This window comes from Microcaecilia unicolor, chromosome 5 (assembly GCF_901765095.1).
Source record: "Microcaecilia unicolor chromosome 5, aMicUni1.1, whole genome shotgun sequence".
NCBI lineage: Eukaryota > Metazoa > Chordata > Amphibia > Gymnophiona > Siphonopidae > Microcaecilia > Microcaecilia unicolor.
The window spans coordinates 231,121,022-231,134,611 of record NC_044035.1 but is presented as its reverse complement, the minus strand read 5'-3'; the positions used below and the strand labels follow the sequence as shown (position 1 = coordinate 231,134,611).

At 43.2% G+C, this 13,590-nt stretch overlaps 1 protein-coding gene across 1 annotated transcript in view; it reads left to right on the top strand.

Moving 5' to 3' along the window:
* The window catches only part of ATP1B1 (ATPase Na+/K+ transporting subunit beta 1), a 204,621-nt gene that overhangs the window by 19,832 nt on the left and 171,199 nt on the right, over positions 1-13,590 (top strand). The window lies entirely within an intron of this gene.

Here is a 13,590-nt window from a genome sequence, read left to right as displayed (position 1 = left end):
TTATTCCTATGGGCCCTGCTGAAGATAACTCGAGCTAATCTTTAGTAAACAGCATAGTAGGTTACATCTACCTCAGGTAGAAGTTTATAAAATCATGAATTGTTTGGAACAAGTAAATAGGAAATGGTAATTAATTTCACATAGTACTCAGACTATGAAACACTTCACGAAATAGAAGCAAAATTTTAGAAAGAATGTTTTTAATCAATATAAAGTTAAATTGTGGAATTTGCTATCAGAGGATGCTATCAAGGCAAGCAATATAGCTGGGTTTAAAAACAGTTTAGATAAGTTTCATAGCATAGGCAGGTTAACAGATATTAACCTGGTCATTTTGGAGATTGCCCAGAGTACAAAATAAGAAATACGTAAACCATTTTGATTGTAACCACAGAAAGGTAGTATATCAAATCACATCCCCTTCCTTTTCCCATTCCACTTCTTACTGATGGAAGTAATTCACTTTGAATATCTGATTTGTGCATACAAGCATTATGCCAGAAGACTGCTGGGAATGAACCACGGTAAACAGATCTTCTCATTAGAATTTGCAATGTAGTTTTCAGTGACCTGGGTTGGCTACTGTTGAAAGACAGTATTTATTATGGACTCAGTGCTCCATTGTTAGACCGGGTACATTCTTTTCTTATATTTTTGAGATGTGCATTCATTGTAGGATGAATGATAAAAGGTGATGAGTGAGAGCATTTTCAGTTTGTATACCTGAATACAAACCCAATGTGCAATGGTCTAATTTGAGCTGAATCATTCATTCCATTCATTTCCATCTAAAACAGTGCCTGCAGGGAGGAATGATGAAATAGAAATGGAGCTGTTTTGGAAGCACAAGGCACTTTACCTTGAAATATTTTGACAAGCAGCTGAACAAGCCTATCCTTGCAACCCTTTCCCCAAATTCCTTGACTGATGATGTCATCAACATCTAAGGGGGCCTAAGGCACCCTAGCATTTTTAGTGCACACTAAACGCTAAAGACATCCATAAGAATATATACATGCATGCTAAAACTTAGCGTGCGTTAAAAATGCTAGCATGCCTTTGTAAAAGACCCCCTAAGAAAACTAAGATAGAGAAAAAAAAAGAAAGAATAAAAGGTGCTAGCTTATAGCATTACCTTGCTGAAGTGCAGAAGCTGTAAAAATTATAGAAAGGCAAAGAGAACTGTGTTTTAAAATTCTTTCAGCCTCTGTATGTGTAAAAAAGGCATAAAGAAGTGATTAAAAAATCTGTTACCCTTTCTGACTCCAGAGGCAGGAGAGACTGCATAGAGAAAAGAAACTCAAAGTAAGTACAGACCAGGCATGTAGGCAGAGCCAAGCAGCCAGTCCTCTACAACTAATGTTACTTATCATTGCTAAAGTACTAACAGACATATACAACACAATCAGACATATATAAGATTGTTCTATAGAGTGTACAATCTAGTCTGATCAAATTACTTGGGAGGCATGGAAATGGTGGTAGAAGCAGAACAGAGAAGTCAATTGGTTCTACTGACATGAGATCTAGGGCCAATAGTGGAGAGGAACACTAGTGGAGAGGAAAGTCTCTATTAGTCCACCAGCCAAGGTCAAGAGAGATTTCTTTAAGATGAGAGCATCAACAACTATTGTTCCTAGTGCAGTTGTGAAAGATCAATTGTCTGCTCCCATCTCCACAGAGGTGCAAAGGAAGGCAAAGGCCATACAAAGTGGGTGACAGTAGACCAGCAGTAGGTAAAGCCAACAGAGTGGAATAGGAGGCACACACTCTATTTCCTTCTGAGAAGTGTATGTAGCAGATTCTGGTGAACCTTTGTGCTAAGGATTTTCAGTAGAAGTATCAGATATTGTATGTGTCATAGCTGAGGAAGGTCTACAAAATCTAGATACTATTGTGCTAAGTTATGTGGAGGTAGAAGGTGGTACTTCCAGAGTTGAGAGCCGCCCTACCCCCTCCACAGGTAGAGAAGTAGGGTAAGGTGTGAAGGAGGCCATTGGCCTTTCATCTTCTGCTGTGCCCTCAGTCCCATGTCCAGATGTAGCACAGCAGCAACAGAACCCGGAGCCACCAAGGAAACAGAGAGGAAGTCACACAAAGTATTAGAGGTGTGGAGGCATTTTTAACTGGTTGAGATCCGCATAGTATAGAATGCATGTACTGTTGGAAGGTCATTAGTGGAGAAAAGGTAAGTGGTCATCTTTCAAACAGTGTCTTCTTGTATAATTTGCCGTTTTGATTGTCAAGCTAGGTTCAAGAGAGGGTTCCAATAGTGGAAATATAGAAAAGAAAAAATGCATATCCCCAGTCTCTACTCCCATTGGGGTGGCCCAGTGACCAGGCTAGATGCCCATCTGAACAGGTCACCATGGAGGAGGTAAGGTGGCATTTTGCATCGCTGTTCTGGGCAAATCAGCAGGCAGCATCAAAAATGGTGATATGGTGCATTGGATGACCAGCCCTTGCATATGATTGAGAATCTGGGGTTCCAGAGATTACTGTATGGCTTAACACCCAATTACCAAGTGACCTTCAGAACAACTTTTAGTAGGCAGATGATTCCTATGCCTATATCATCAGTGCTATGCTCGGCTGTAGGTAAAACTGGCCAATGTATAAGATAGCAGTGTGCATTTCACCAGTGACTGGAGTAGTTAGAATAATACACATGCCTACTGCTGTGGCACACTGGTGGCAGCTGGATGAAGCAGAAGCAGCTTGTAGGTATGGGATGGGGTGGGGATACACCAGCAAAAGGGTATAGGTGGACTATGCTGCACAGCCAGTGGATGGATGGTAAGCCATTCCTAGGTCCATATTTTAGAAGAAACAAGGGGAATAATGGGAGGCTGGCAGGTCAGAGGGACAGAACCATAGTTCCTGGCTATTTGTCAAATCACAAAACAATCAAGCTGAAAAATTGTAACAGCATTCATATTTTAGAAAATTAGAATTAGAATATTTTATTTATAAACCATCATTATCCAAAGCTGGAAGATACAAAAAAAATAAGCATACATAATAAAAACACAAACAGAAGCATATTCAAATCTTGAAAATCTTTTTTAAAATGGTACAGAAAAAACAGCCTTTATAAATCCATGAGTCCAAAAAGAAAGGCAGGAGTTCAAGTAGGCACAAAATATGCCATGCAAAACAGATAATCTTTCAAATTCTTCTTCAAAATAGCAAGCTGTGATTCTACCTTTAGTCATAAGGGTAGTTTATTCCACACCAATGGTGCAACCACAGAAAAAGCACCAGCTCTAGTTAACTCCAAGCGAAAATGTTGAAGTGCAGGTACCATAATATTACAATGCTCCCAAGACTGCAACACACGCATTGGAGCATATTGCACTACAGCCTTTTTCAAATAAGTAGAAGAGTCATGGAACAATGCGTAAGCCAGTGGCGTAGCCAGGTGGGGCGCAGGGGAAGCGGTCGCTCCCCTAAATGGATTTTTAAACAAAATGGCGCCTATGCAATTTTGAATCGGCGGGGCCGGCACTTTTTGTTTTTAATTTGCAGTTTCTCCTCTCCCTTCCCTTCCCACCCTACCGTTCCACAACACGCTTCCCTCTCCGAGTGTCCAAGCCCAACACCACTCTCGCTGCAGGCAGCAGCAACAACAAACTGCTTGATTGGGCCGGCGATGGATCCTTCTGCCTTCGTCACGAGTCCCGCCCTCGCGCAAACAGGAAGTGTCTGAGCTGGAGGAGCGAGTCGAGACGCGGTAGAGGGAAGGAACAGAATGAAGCAGGTTTGACGATCCCGGGAGGGGGGGGATGGAAGGAGAGAGGGGAAATAGCAGTGCTGGACTCGGAGGGGGGATGGAAGGAGAGAGGAGAAACAGCGGTGCTGGACTCGGGGAGGGTGGGGGATGGAAGGAGAGAGGGGAAACAGCGGTGCTGGACTCGGGGAGGGTGGGAGATGGAAGGAGAGAGGGGAAACATCGGTGCTGGACTCGGGGAGGGTGGGGGATGGAAGGAGAGAGGGGAAACAGCAGTGCTGGACTCGGGGGGGATGGAAGGAGAGAGGGGAAACAGCGGTGCTGGACTCGGGGAGGGTGGGGGATGGAAGGAGAGAGGGGAAACAGCGGTGCTGGACTCGGAGAGGGGGAGAGAGGGGAATCAGAAAACAGTGCTGGACTCAGGGAGGGGGGTTGAAGGCAACGAACTAAAGGAGGAGATGCTACTACCCACTTACAAGAGGAGAAGAAATGGAAATCCCAACCTGGGAAAGAATTTGTAAGGCTGACTTATGGAACAAGGGGAAAAAAAAAAGACTGGGATCAGCCAAATTCCCAGACAACAAAGGTAGAAAAAAATATTTGTATTTAATACTTTGTAGGGACTGAGATACTGCTTTGTAAAAATGTACATTTTTTCCTATTTTTATTTTGCAAAAATGTACATTAAAAAAAATGTTTTATTTTGCATTTCTTTCTCTTTTTTACCAGTATTTATTGCACTGTTTATAGAGTCTGGCTTCCTTGGGCAGATTGGGGGGACTGGGGGAGGGTCTCTATTTCAATTTTTGTTGTTTTGGTGGCTCCGTATTCTGTATTAGATTGGTAGCAAGGAATGTTGTCACAATTTGTGTTTCTGCCAGGTGCTTGTGACCTGGGTTGGCCACTGTTGGAAAAGGAATACTGGGCTAGATGGTCTGTTGGTCTGACCCGGTATAGCTACTCTTACGTTATATAGATGAGGGTCTGTCCATGTTCTGCATCTGTGACTGAGGTGAAGGATTCTGCTAGCATGTAGTGTCTGTGTAGGAATGTGTAACAGTGCAGCTTGTTCCAGTTTCCCAACAGTAGGTATATTGGTGCTCCAGAGCCTAGTGTAATATATATAGCACTGTCTTTTCATAGGTGGGTTCAGTCTGTTATGGTGTGGTAAGTTTGCTGTTCTAGGGCAGTTCTGGAGTACCCCCTTGCCAGTCAGGTTTTCAGAATATCCACAATAAATATGCATGACATTGATCTATATATACTGCCTCCATTAAATGCAAATCTTTCTCATGCAGATTCATTGTGGATAACCTGAAAACCTGAACGGCAAGGGGGTACTCCAGGACCACCTAGGGAAACACTTCTCTAGGTCCTACTGTAATATTTATATCACTGTCTTTTCATAAGTGGGTTAGGGCTGTTATGATGTGGTAAGTTTTCAGTATAGGTTTTGGGTGTCTTTTTGCAGAGGTTTGTGTTATTTCACAAAGGGGCCTGTTTACTAAGGTGCGTTAGTGTTTTTAGAGCACCTACACTTAGTGCGCTCGCTAGCCATGTAGGCGCCTATAGGGATATTGTAGGCACATACATGGTTAATGTGCGTTAAAAATGATAATGCTGTTTAGTAAACAGGGCCCAAAGTGTCTAGCCCTATTTGAGGCTCTGGGGCAAGGACCACCAAAATAAAAATGTTCAAGACTAGTGTTCTTCATATCCTGTAGAGTCACCACACAAACAAAAGCCCATCTTGATTTAAACAAGGTGTTTAGCAGTGGAAGGACTGGGTGTGCCATTCCTGAGGTGATGGTCACGATTTGAATATTTTTATTTGAAGTTAAGAAGACAGGTTGCCTGCTCTGACCAGTCCAGGGACCTCTTCTGCGTCCTGCCTACTGATGTAACTTACTGTTTCCTTGTAGGCAGGACACAACAGAGACATCCTGTATTAATCAGTGCCTGCTACAGCTCCTGAGCAACAACACAGACACTACTGTCTAGCTGACACCAACTGGCGCCTATTTTATAAAGTCTGCTCCCCCTGCGATGAAAACCTGGCTATGCCTCTGGCGTAAGCACTAGAAATTTCTACAGGAGACGATACTATACAGGCAGCCATTTCAAACACTTAAAGTAAACAGTCACATGCTTGGTTCTAGACAGTCCATATAACAACCACACCGCATTTTAGGTATGCATGTGCATCTTGAATGATTGTGTCTTTTCTGTCATTAGTGGAGATCCCTTTCTGAATTCTTTAAATTTTATTTTTTATATTGTTAACTGCTTAGACTTACATGGCAAATATGGCAGTATAGACAATTTTAATAAATGATAAACAATAAACAAATCTTATTTAATTACATTTAAATACATAATGAAGTGGAGGAAAAATATCTCAATCACCACTGTCCTTCAACAGCACTAATAAAGTGATTGGTATAATCATTGGTCGTTAGAACTCCACACATATAAATTTTAAAAAGTACTTAACTCTGCTCAAAGTGCTTAATTCTCAAAACTGGTTATATAAAAAAACAAGCAAACAAATAAAACCATCCTTAAACTATTTCACCCAACAGAGGTCTTCATTTCTCCATTTGGCTTCTGCAGGGGTGTTATCTCTCATTCTTCTGTTAACATTTACTTATATACAAAGTAGGTTACTTTTCATTCTTTTATTATTCTACAAACTATAAAATTATTGCATTTATATAAGTGCTGAAATTCAAAACTCTCTCTCTCTCATCCCACTTCCCAAAGACGGTCTGCCACTGTCTCTCTCTCACACAAACATATCTTCCTCCCTTCTACCCTCTGAGAACTTGTTGATTTTGCTGTCCTATGAGACTGGGAGCAGCAAGATCAATAGGTTGTTCATGAACCTGGTTGCTCAAATTGTCTGAGAGTACTCTCTCTTCATGTTCAAGTGTACAGCGCTGCGTACGTCTAGTTGCGCTATAGAAATGATAAGTAGTAGTAGTAACATAGTAGATGACGGCAGAAAAAGACCTGCACGGTCCCATCCAGTCTGCCCAACAAGATAAATTTATATGTGCTACTTTTTGTGTATACCTTACCTTGGGTAAAACAGTATCTGCCATTTTCAGGGCACAGACCTTAGAAGTCTGCCCAGCACTAGCCCGGCTCCCACCACCGGCTCTGCTAAGCTTCTGAGGATCCATTCCTTCTGAACAGGATTCCTTTATGTTTATCCCACACATGTTTGAATTCCGTTACCATTTTCATCTCCACCACCTCCCGCGGGAGGGCATTCTAAGTATCCACCACTCTCTCCATGAAAAAATACTTCCTGACATTTTTCTTCAGTCTGCCCCCCTTCAATCTCATTTCATGTCCTCTAGTTCTACCGCCTTCCCATCTACGGAAAAGGTTCGTTTGCGGAGAGCTTTGTGGTTGAACAGTGTAGTTGGATGGAAAGTACATTTCTACAGAATAGGTAGCCAGAACTTTCGGATGACACAAAAGCACCTGTGCCAAGGTCCAATTTCCAGGCACCATGGCAACCTATCACTCAGGATTTGTCAAACGTTGAATTGAGGGACCTATATATTCTAACATTTATATTATGAACATAGAAAAGAAAATATTCATAGTTATCAGTAAAAGACATAAGTATATATTAACCAATGTATACTATTTTAAAATGTTATCAATTATTAAACACTGCTATTTCCATCCATGGAAAACCCCAAAATGAAATGGTCACAATAGTGAAGTAACATCCGGTGACTAGAATTCGCATCATAGGTGTCAATGATCTGCTCAGGGTTAATATCTCCAACAAGATCACTTTCAGTGTTCAGTAAACATAAAGCTGGCAGTCTTTCCTGACCCATTGTGGATCTCAGCCAGTTTCATACACATCGCATGGCAGAAAAGGATCTCTCACAGGTAGCTGTGCCAACAGGAAGAGTAATTTCAAGCACTTACCAACACTAAACCACATACACATCTGTGGAACAATTTAACATCAGATCCTCTAAAATATTCTAAAACTATGTATGATGTTATGAAATTAAGGGCCCTGTTTACTAAGCCGCATTATAGGTGCATTAGCATCTTTAACACGCATTAACTATGTATGCACGTTAACCATTTACACACCTACAATATCCCTATAGGTGCCTACATGGTTAGCGCGCACGCTAATTGTAGGTGCGTTAAAAACACTAAAGCACCTTAGTAAACAGGACCCTAAATTAAAGTGTTGATGTCATCTCAGTAAGACCAACACACAGTCCCTCAACTGAAAAACACTATGCACAAACTTGTGTAAAAACACACTCAGAACCTTACTGTACCATAACAGCACTAACGCTGAGGACTCAAAGAGCAACAACGTTATGCATGAAAAGACAGCACTGTAAATGTTACACTGGGCAGATCCTAATACACCAATACACCACCCAATAAGAAAATAGAACAAACAGGACTGCAACAAGATCTCTACATAGATAATACATGCTAGCAGAATAGCATATGCAAAACACAGACCATCAACAATATGAAACAAGAGACCACAGATCAGTAATAGAGATATGAAGGCAAAAAAACTGGAAACCTCATGAAGTAAGACTCTGCAAACAGCAATACTATAAATATAGAAACAAATAGGTCACGTGACGCCATGCTGGAGGACAGACGCTAGACTAAGTCTCTCCGGGCCCCCGGCAGTTTCCCCGCGAATAGTTGCAAGATAATCAGACCTCACGCAGCATAAAACTGCATAAGAAAGAGTGAAGTACATTCTGGATCGCTTGGTCAGGGTAAATTGTAGCGATGGTGGCAAGATCAGCGCACAAAGAAAGAGCCAAAGGGAGAGCCATGGTTGACAACATGGCAGCGCCTTCGAGTCCCGCGGGCTGCACTGTTTCTTCAGCGTGGGTGACGGAGATCACCACAGAGATGTCGGCAGTGATGGAAGAGCAACTGGAATGCCGATTTACCCCTTTGGATTCCAAATTGGAGTGAATGCAATTACAGTTAACGGAGCTGGCAAAAGAGTGTATGACTTTTCAACAACGTATCAGCAAGGTGGAAGATTGGGTCACTGTGGTTGAACAAACGCAGCATTCCTTGCTTAAAAAGGTCACAGCATTAGAGGCTAAAGTAGATGATCTTGAGAATAGGTCACGCAGGAATAACCTGCGATTGGTGGGCTTACCAGAAAGCATAATGGATAGAGACTTGGTGGGCTTTTTGGAAAATTGGATCCATAAAGAATTACAACTGGGAGAAAGTTTTGGTCCGATTCGAGTGGAAAGGGCACACAGGATTGGCTCCAGACAAAACCTACATGCAAAACCCAGAGTGGTGATCCTCAAGATCTTGAACTTTCAACATAAACATGCGCTCTTGCAGGCCATACGAGCTGGGAAATCTCTTATGTATGGAAATACAAAGATCTTGTGCTTTCAAGACTACTCGGCGGGAGTAGCGGTGCAATGCAGAGCTTTTGCTCCGGTGTGCACTAAGTTTATTCAAGGCAAAAATAAAATTTGCTTTGCTGTACCCCGCAATACTTAAAGTTAATTACAAGGGGGGATTGTTAGACTGGGGGGATTAGGGGGGTTGGGGGGAAGGGGGTAGGTGGGAATGGGGTGTTTGTATTGTTTTTGGAAAATGTTAAAAGTTTGATGATGGTTGGCAGTGCTGTATTTTTCCTGTGGTTACTTATCGGTTGTGAAATTGCACAGATGTCAATGTGGTGAGTTGGATTTGTTCTATATAACTTGTCATCAATAAAAATGTTGAAACATAAAGTTAATTACAAGGGATCAGCACAAACCTATACTTCAGTGGAGAAAGCACTCAAATTTCTGGCACAGATAAATAACCGGGAGAGTGAAGGAGAAATGGAGGTGAATTGTTGAAGAAGTTTAATAATTCCCCAGTTTGGTGGGACTTTGATACAGAAGTTCAATTGGACCGGGATGTTTACTTTTACATTTAAGTTCGTCAAGTGCGTGAGGAAGAATTTGACCATAATCGTTTTGAGTGACTTCCAGTGGTGGTTGCAGGGCACTGTAAGACTGATGTTACCTGGAGGAGAGAGGGAACGGCGTTGAGCCACCAGCTGAGAGTTAAAAGTTTGGACATAACACCGTTCGAGTCGTGTAGATGGTAGGAGAGGCGGAGGAGGTGCGTTCGCTTGCTCCCTCCTTTTTCTTTCTTCACACTTAATGGGTTGATGAGAATTGATGATTTGGACGATTGTGGGGTTTGTGATGGAAGGGAGATAGGTCTGAATGCAACTGCAAAGGGGTGACGGGGGGAGGTGTTGGGTGTGACTGTTCTTAGGAAAGGTTGATAAAAGGGGTCCTGAAGCGGGAGGGGGGAGGGGGAGGTGGGTGGGGGAGGGAAGAGAGGTCGAGGGGTTAGGGGGGAGGGGAGTGGGTGGGAAAGGGCAGAGAGTGAAGAGGACTGACAAGGAGGGGTTGATATATAGGATAAGACGTTTCTGGTGGGGTGATCGGTTGGAAATACAGATCTGGGATGGGATCAACCAAGAGATACAATTAAGCAGGGGAAGTGAGCTGGGACGCCCCCTCTGGTTCTATGGCTGGTTATTGTTCCAAAGGGACACCAAACTTGTCAAGTGTAAATGGTGAATTTGGTGACTTGGAATGTGGGGGGGATTTAACTCGCCCATAAAAAGATCAAAAATTATTCATCATTTACAAAAGCTTAAAGTCGATATTGCACTGTTACAGGAAACACATTTAAATGCCCAGGAGCATGTTAAGCTTAAAACTTGGTGGGTGGGAACTTGTTTAGCGGCCGCATCCCAAGGGAAGAAGGGAGGGGTGGCTATGTTGATAAGGAGGGGGGTAGTGGATAAAGTGCAACCCTTAGCAGATATGTTTTAATAGAAGTGACTATGCAGAATCGGACCTATCTTATATGTAATCTATATGCCCCGAATCAATACGATAAGAAATTCTACAGGTTCATCGTTAACCTTCTGCTGCAGTACAGACATAGATCTTTGGTAATTGGGGGAGATTTCAGTGCTGTATGGGACCCTGGGATGGATGTCTGTACCAGGAGCAGCTGTGCCTTATCATCTTAACAAAGGTCTGATCCAGCTAAGTCGTGTACTTGATTTAGTAGATGTGTGGAGGGAGCTGCACCCAATGGAAAGGGACTACACATATTTGTCACGGGCGCACTCAACTCAAGCACTGATAGATTATGTACTGACATCCAGGGGATAATTTGGAAGAGTAGAACAGGTAGAAATAGGTCCCTATGTTATTTCGGACCATGCTTGGGTGAAGATGAGGTGGTCGATGGGAGGTTTGGTGCCCAGAGGAGGTCATTGGGTTTTTCCACTGAATTTGTACAAAAACTCGGGATTTCAGGACTGTATATTAACATGCTGGAAGGAATACAAAGCCCACAGCGCGATTCATGAGACGGATCTAGTGTTATACTGGGAGGCTGCAAAGACGGTTCTGCGGGGAGAAATAATGAGTTACTCCCATTATGTGAGGAAATGAGAGATAGGGAAATTTTGCGGCTGAGCTTGAAGCTATGTAAGGTGAGGCGGCAATGGGGGGCATGTCCATCAAGGGAACTGCGCCAACAAGCTCTTGATCTCCAGGTAGCGTTGAATTCTCTTATTCACCAGAGGGCCCTTAAATCGCAGGTATACTATAGATATATGCTATATCGTTATGGAAATAAAAAAAGGAGGCTTATGGCCCGTTTGATCCGCCTGCAGGGGGGCCCTCAAAAAGTCCTGACCCTTCGGGGGGAAGGGGAGATTAGCGTGCATACAGATGAGGCCATAGGTTTTATGAATACTTTCGACGACTTTATGCATCGCCTGTGGAGGAGGGACTCCCTGGGTCCTTATACATGGAGAGTGTAGCTTTGCCCTCAATTGATCAAGCTGAGCGAGAGTATTTAAATAAGCCTGTAAGTGAGGAGGAAGTGGCTTTAGCTATTGCCCGCAGCCCCTTGTTGAAAGCCCCTGGGCCAGACGGATTTCGAGCAGAATTTTATAAATTAATGGGGGAGAGGTGATACCCCCCCCCTTTACTGGTTTTTTCAATAAGATCATGAAGGAGGAGGCCCTGCCATCATCCTTAGATATGGCTCACATAATTGTTTTGCCTAAGCCAGGTCGAGACCTACGCTTTTGGAATCTTACCGCCCAATCTCGCTTTTGAACTATGAAGCTAAGCTACTGGCCAAAATAATGGCTAATCGTTTGGCGCAAGTTTTGCCTAGTATTGTTCATGAAGCACAAATGGGCTTTGTGCAAGGGCAATCAGTAGTTAAAAATATTTGTAAAATACTCACCACTTTGGAATATAGACAACGGAGAGAGTTGCAATCCATACTTATTAGTTTTGATGCAGAGAAAGCGTTTGATAGGGTGCATTTGGACTTTATTTTCGCCTCTCTGAAAGCTTATGGGTTTATAGGAAGCTTCCTTTCAGTCATAAAAGCGTTATACTCGGTGCCTAAGGCACGAGTGCTGGTGAATGGACAAGTGTCACAGGTGCTTCCAGTACTCAGGGGTACCAGGCAGGGGTGTCCACTGTCGCCGTTCCTTTTTGTGCTGTCGTTAGATCCCCTGATTAGGGATATTATGGCGAATCCCGGGATTAGGGGTATCCAGATTGGTTCCTTTTGTTTTAAGGTGGCAGAGTTTGCTGATGACCTTTTGGTTCACTTGGCAAATCTGAGGGAATCCCTTACAGCCTTATTGGAATTATTTCAAGAATATGGAGATTTTGCTGGGTTTTGCCTTAATCGGGATAAGTCAGAGGCTCTACCGTCCTCGCTGCAGCTTCAGAAAGAGTGGGGGAGAGTTTTTCCACTAAGATGGGCGGTGGATTCCTTTCGAAAATTAGGTATTCGACTAGCAATGGATGTCACATCATTGTACTGGCTTAATATTGGGATCCTCATGGACAGTACTAAACGGCGAGGAGTGGAGGGGTCTTCCTCTATCTCTTTTGGGTCGGGTGAATCTATTGAAGATGGTACAGCTTCCACATTGGTTGTATGTTCTCCAATCATTGCTACTTAGGATTCTAAAAAAAGATCTGCGGGGCCTGTATCGGCTATTTAGTAGATTTTGTTGGGCAGGGAAAAGACCGAAGATGCGTCTGTCCGTTTTGATGGGAGACTGGAGAATGGGGAGCATGGGTCTCCCCAATTTACAACAGTATAACCAAACATGTCTTTTACGCCACTTGGGTGACTGGTTTGGTCGGACACAGACTTACACACCAACTGAATTCGAAAGCGCATATTATGCACCATATAAAGTTTTTCATTATTACACTTGTCTAAATCACAAACGCCTCGTCGCCTGAGAAGGAGCTTGTTATTAAGGCCGCTGCAGGAGATGTGGTGTATATTAGTGGGGCAGCTGGGAGCCAACCCTTCGGTGTCCGACCAACTCACTCTGAGGGGTAATAGTTTTTTTTCAGCCAGGCATGGACAATCCAATTTTTGTTGCGTGGGAAAGAAAAGGTATTACGTTACTGGAACATGTCTTAGGGAAAGAGGGTGGGTTGATCCCCTTTGAGAGGTTGCAAGAACAGGTGGGACAGCAGTGGGGTAACCGATTTGCGTATACGCTTCATCCTTGGAAAACACGCAGCAGGTGGAGCATTTAGATATGAAGGTCCGGGAGTTTTTTCGAGAGGTTGAGATCCGAGGCTTGTCGCTTTCGGGTTTTCGCCGGGCCCTGATAAAGGGGATCCCAGATAGGTATTTTTCTTGGTTGAAAGCTAGATGGGAGGAGGATTTGGGGGTGTCTCTGGGGGATTGGGATATCGCTGCTACACTAAGGGGAGCATTCTCGCTTACTA